Raw genomic sequence first — 6,811 nt, forward strand, 5'->3', positions numbered from 1 at the left:
AATGTAGCAGAAGCCAGCTGATTGACAGGCCTATGGAGAATCATTGAAGAAACTTTAGGAAATTGTAGACTTGTGGTTGGCTGGGAGCTGACTTTGTTCTTGCCGTGCCATGGGTGACAACTCCAGCGTACTGGCGCTTTAAACGTGACACCGTAGGTTTGACGATATCTGGATCTTAAAGGAGAACTGTACCCCCCAATTAAGAAAAGCCCCACCTACTAAGCTAGATAGTCCTCCCTGCTTTCCCCCCCCCCGCATACTTCAATAGCCCTGAAAATGTCCCTAAAATATTTCTCACCCAGAGTAAACGTAGTGGAGCTTGTGGGCAACATCTTCCGGATCTTCTGATTTTTTTCGGATCCTCTTTGGATTTCTTCAGGTTCTCTTCAGCAATTTCTGGCACCTTTTGATTCATGCGCAGTTGGTACGAACTGTAAGACTGCTCCAACTGCGCATGCGCCAATGCTCCGCTCTATTACAGATGAAGACCTGCGATCCAGAAGACGGTGCCCAAAGTCGGAAAATGAAGCTCACCAATTGCCATTCCACCAGCAATTTACATTCTAGTCAGCGGGAGGCAGTTCGGAGAGATTAGTCGCCCGAAGAAGAGGAGATTGGTCGCCAGGCGACCAATCTCCCCGAATCTGACCGTGTGTGTCTGCCCTAAAGGTTTAGGGAGTGCTTGTTTATTCCAAGCATTGTGGCTGAGGGCAAAGGTATTGATATTATCTAATGTAATATAACAACAACGATGGGTCTAGTAACCCATAGCAACCAACCAGACATTTGTATTCACTAATGTAGTACATGTTGCCTACTGCACCTCTTCATCCAATATTATATTGTCCTTTGAAAAGAACCACTACTACTGGTCCTTGGAGTCTGAAGGAATGTTTTCCCCCTCTGAGGCAAATTGAAGAGGGTTGAAATGGGTTTTTTTGCCTTCCTCTGGATCAACTGGCAGTCAAAAAGTTGAACTTGATGGACATTTGTGTCTTTTTTCAACCCAACTTACTATGTGACTATGTAATATTATACAGGAATGCAATCTGTTATCCGGAAACCCATTATCCAGAAAGATCCAAATTACGGAAAGGTCATCTCCCATAGACTCCATTCTAATCAAATAATCCAAATGTTGAAAAATGATTTCCTTTTTCTCTGTAATAATAAAACAGTAGCTTGTGCTTGATCCCAATTAATATATAATTAATCCTTATTGGAGGCAAAACCAGCCTATTGGATTTGATTAATGTTTACGGGATTTTCTTTAGACTTAATCCAAATTATGGAAAGATCAGCTATCCGGATATCTCCAGGTCCCGAGTATTCTGGATAACAGGTCCCCTACCTGAACTAAAATTGAATATACTGTATACCTTAAATCATATTATCCCTGCTAGGGCTCATTCTGCAGTTAACAAGTGATGATATCTCTGTATGAGGATTATTTGTTTTAATGCTCATTAAGAATGTTGGCTTCTCTAATAATATTAGACACACATATGAATACCAGAGGATACAATAATAATGCAATGTAGCCATTTGCTTCTATTGTGCCTCGTTGACTGCCTCTGCCATTTGATACTTCCATGAAATCCATCCTCATAAGAAGGAAGAGATGTCTGGCTGTATCCTTAATGTATCTGCTGATGCTGATGTCCCATAACCATGGAGACGGCCATTTGATACCTATTAGCAACGCGTCCTCTGTTTCTGATCCCAATAATAGTCCCAGTAGTGTTAGAAGGGAATTTTCACACAGCTGTTTTTGATGGGCCTACTGGGAAGGTGTGAAAGGAGCAACAAATCTGGGGCAGGGACGAGATCTCCACTCATTGGGGCAGATTTACCAAAGGGCGAAGTGGCTAACGTTAACGACTTTTCTCCAGAAATCACATCCGCAGGGACATCGCCAATTCACTAACAGGCACAGACGACAATTCACTTGTGAAAGAGACAGTCACTATCGTTCACTTTTTCGCTCAGGCGAATGGTCGTTGCTCCGCAAATTCACTAAAGCGCGGATTTTACTTCGCCACCTCAGACCAGACGAAGTGCTAAAATGAAGCTTCATCCTCCTCAATCTTATGTCACTTACATCATATCCTGTCTGCCGAAAATGCATTAAAGTTGTAAAAACGCTGGCGACTTTTCCTTTGTCTTTGAGCGGGATTGGCTGAAAAAGTCCTAACTTGAACTTTTTTGGTTTAACATTTTTCCCCCAGACATTTGAGGGCCACGGAACATTAATGTTTACAGTGGGCTCATGTGTAGGACATTAGAGGATCTCATTTGTCGATATTTTGCTTCCTTGGACAATTGTGATAATAAGTGGCCACTTCAAGCATTTGCACCTAAAGACGTCCAGACAACTTTAATGTACCTGCCCTATTCAAATTGACCTAAGAGTAAGATCACTAGTGACTTTTCGCTAGGCATAAACGAACGCTAGCGAATCTTCGCTATGAAATGCTCGCACTGAAGAAGTATTGCTAGTGAAAAGACGCCATCGTTCGGGGCTCAGGACGCAACTTCGCATTTTAGTAAATTAGCTTAGTGGTAACGAATTTGCACCTGGCGAAGTGGTGCGAAGTGTGTGAAGCGGTCGCTGGCAACAAATCTGCCCCATTTTCTGCTATTCAAGGGCAATCTCTATTCCAGGTGTAACTACATTACAGAAATTGTAATGATGTATTAAATGGTTTGTATTCATACACTTTAACTGAGAAAATAATGTTAGTTTGTATGCACAGGCTCTTGATTCCAAGGTTCAAGGTTGCCATAGCACTGCTCCAAGGGATTGCAGATTTCACTGACATGATAATAAGGCAATTCAGGGTGGAGGAGAGGTACTTACACATAACTGGTAACAAGATGTCAAGCTATGGAAGAGTCAAAAGTCAAGAGCAAGTCAAGAGCTCACAAGGTTCAATGTCAAAAGTCCAGACAATATTTCATGGTAGGGAATGTAAAGTCCGTTTCAGACAGACAAGAGTTTCTACAGGATGAGGAGACGAGTTACCAGTTACTAGCAGGGTGACAACACAAGAAATCTATTGCGCCTACTACATTCAGAGTGACCAGCAGAAAGGAGACCAATGAACTGGCATGTTGTAATGGCATCAGTGGCATTTTTGAATTTGGATTTGGTGTTTGGCAACATAATTCACTGTAATTCACTGATATTATTGGGATGCTTCAGGTTATTGAGGTCATAACCAAGATGATCTTGCTCCTCATGGAACTGGCCTCCTTATTCTACAGACAATTAAGCAGGAAACAGTGCGCTATTGTGATGATTCACTTAAATACCTAAAAGTAAAAAGAGAAGAAATCCCGATGGTGTATTAACCTTATAAAAAGGGTAACTTTCGCTACACGATCTACACACATGGAGTGGTCAGGTTTTGCGCATTGAATGTTATAGCGGCTCTATCCCTGGCTTAGTCAGTCGGATTCCGGTAGCGGTACCTAACGGGAAAAATCACGGATAGTGCAGAATCGCCCGGCAAGTGAATATGGGGAGGGTGAGAGTTCTGCTTACCAGAAAGGTTTTCAAACCGAGCATGTAAGAACTGTCCTTATTCTACAGTTCTGTGGCAAGAAAAGGAAGTTCGAATTTGGCGTTTTGGCTTCCCCATTTGCATTTGTATCTTGGTCTTCCTCAACTGCCTCCATCCTACCAGGAAATGGCGTGTATTTACATGATAAGTATTTACAATGATAAGTAACTATGTACTATACATGACAATTAGCACAATTTTTACAAGCTTCTCTTCCTTTAGCTAAAATCAAGTGTAGTACGTGTATATGTTATCAGTGGAGGAGGGCATCCTAGATAAGGGATGCCTGGAACTCACCTTTCACTGTTTGAGACAGAGAGGTAATTGATCCTCTGGCCAAAGGGCTGGCTAGTAACCTGGGTGCCAGAAAACCACAGTGGCAATGGCACTTTAGCATTCTCGTGCACTCTATGCACTTTATTTTACTAGCACATGCTCTTATGCCTCCCATCCATTAGGCGGAGGCTAAGACTTTTTTTATTCTGGGCTATAGGCTTGGCCTTTTATGGATTTTATCAAATTATTTATTTTAGCATTTTGCACTTTTAAGGATGGGAGCAATACCTCCGGGTTTGCGCTTGTCTAGGGGGCAGATGTGTGGCCATTATTCTCCTTATCCCCCTTAACCTGGCCCTGAGTGGCAGCAAAGATCTTGGACTTCTTCGGAGCTCATTTGTATCCTTTCCCTTCTGGGATTGGAGAAAGGGGTCCCCTAGCCTTGCGGCGAAGGGGATCTGAAGACCCTTCCCCCTTGTCTGTGCATTTTGTGCCGCGGGGGTCAAGGATAAAGGGGGCCACGAGCATTTTGACATTTGTAAAGCATGGCATCTTGAGAAAGGTTCGAAACCAAGAACCGAAACGTCGATGCAATGTTTATTACCTTTTCTAAATAAAAATTTACGAAAGAAAACGGTGTGCGTGTACCTTTTGGAGTTCTGGATTTGGCAATCTATACACAGCACCTGGTGAATGATTATACAACGACGTGTGCGGAGTTCTTCGGTATATAAATATATAAAAAAGATAAAATAATGATACACTACATGGGGATTTAAAATGTTAATGTTATATATTCTTAGAAGTAAGAAACACTGCACAAACAGATTATATTCATGTCCAGTAAATACTATTCTTTTGCCTTTGTGATTAACGGAGAGAAGATAAAGTCGCCGAAACAACGCCATCAAGAGCCGACACATGTGCTGATCCAAGATAAGGGATTAGCCATCCCAGTGTTCAAAGCTGCTGTATAACCAGTGAAAACATTCCTCTATAGTGCAACCGTGGAAATGATATTCTACCCAAAGCTGCAACACACTAATGAGCAGCGAAGCTGAATTGTTTCAACTCTCACTCTCGTCAAGAAAATATCCAATTGTATTCCAATAAATTGGTGATGTAGAATGATATACTGAGATGGACACTGCTCAGATCTCATTAGATCCTTATGTACACATGTATAAAATCTAGAATAAAGTCATATATCTATATATATATATATATATACACTGTATTCCAAACATGCCAGAGATTTGATCAGTGCCTTTGTTTGAATGAAAGGCAAGAAGCTTGAGCTTCTCAGTGTATGAGAAGAAAGACAAGCCATTAGAATATTAATATTCAATGCTTTGCCAAAGCTTCCAGGCCCTTGACCAATTCTGATGATTTACTGAATAACAAATGCTACACTGAAAATGTATTGTCTGTGAAATTTTTATTTCAAAGCTTTGAAAGCTTGAAATTAACATTTACTTTGTTTGATTTTGAAAAAAAAAATCTTCAAAAAGATGAAATACTTTGTGTAAGAATTCAATCCTTGCAAGTTTTTTTGTTGATGCCCCTCTTGCAGTTCTAGGAGGGTCTGTGAGGGTTGACTCCACTTCCTGGTGACCCCATAGCTCTTGTTCTGGAATGATTGACTCGCCCAGAAACCTAGTCTGCTGAGGACACTGTCTGATCCAGGGTTGAAACATCTGCCTGGGATAGTGAGAGACACAGGGGAAGCAAGGAGAACCTTGAAGGAGCCTTGTACCCAAAAGAGAAGAAAAGGGACTTGAGCTTCAGCATCGCACAAAAAAACAGAGCCAATGTCTACCAAGTTGCCCAGGATTTGACAGACACCTCTGATGAGAGAGACACCACCATGAAACTGCTGCTGATCTCCAGTGAGACAGCCATAAAGGTCACAAAAGAGATTAAGATATAGAACTAGATAGAACTACAGATTAAGATAGAACGATCTATGGAGTTAATTTTGGGTAGATAGATAAACCCAGGGGTCCCCAACCTTTTATTATCCATGAGCCACATTCAAATGTAAAAAAAATTGGGGAGCAACACAAGCATGAAAAATATTCCAGGGGCGTTAAAAAAGAAGAGCTGTGATTGGCCATTTGGTAGCCCCTATGTGGACTGGCAGCCTACAGGAGATTCTGTTTGGCAGTGCACCTGGTTATTATGCAACTAAAACTTGCCTCCAAGCCTGGAATTCAAAAATAAACACCTGCTTTGAGGTCACTGTGAGCAACATCCAAGGGGTTGGTGAGCAACATGTTGCTTACAAGCCACTCGTTGGGGATCACTGGATTAAGCTGTGGGGTATAAGAGCTCTTGGGAAGAGGCTCTGTGCCAGAGATCCAACTGTGCCTTAACCCATCCAGAATCATTCCAGAACACTTCTCTCGTTTTAGTTAAAATGTAGGCTCCTAATAAACATTATTAACTACACTTCAACTATAGAAAGAGCTGCAAATATCATTTTCATGGCGTCAGTTAGATAAATCCAACTAGAAAATATGCAAAATACCTTCTAATTTCTTTCTAAGAGACATTTTAAAAAGCTGATGAATATCAATTCCATTTCTATGGCTCGGAAATGAGACTTCCATAGCAACAGATCGAACAGATTGCAAGGTCAGATTCTGAGTGTCGCGCTTTATTGAAGGGAAGAGAATATAATGTGGTTTTAGTTTTTTCATCCAACTCTGTCAATTAGCAGCTATCATATCATATTATGTTTCCATTTAAGAGCACATCCATCTGGAACACAAACAGTTCTACTTATAAGATGTTTTATGCGTATAGAGCATCAATAAGTCAACGTTCAGAGAGTTTATCAGGCACTGTGTGTCCTTGCTTATGTAGCGCTATAGTAAATTGTAGAGATGCACCGAATCCAGGATTCCGTTCGGGATTCCCCCAGGATTCAACCTTTTTCAGCAGGATTCGGATTCGGCCGAATCCCT

Source organism: Xenopus laevis, chromosome 6S (assembly GCF_017654675.1).
Source record: "Xenopus laevis strain J_2021 chromosome 6S, Xenopus_laevis_v10.1, whole genome shotgun sequence".
Taxonomy (NCBI): domain Eukaryota; kingdom Metazoa; phylum Chordata; class Amphibia; order Anura; family Pipidae; genus Xenopus; species Xenopus laevis.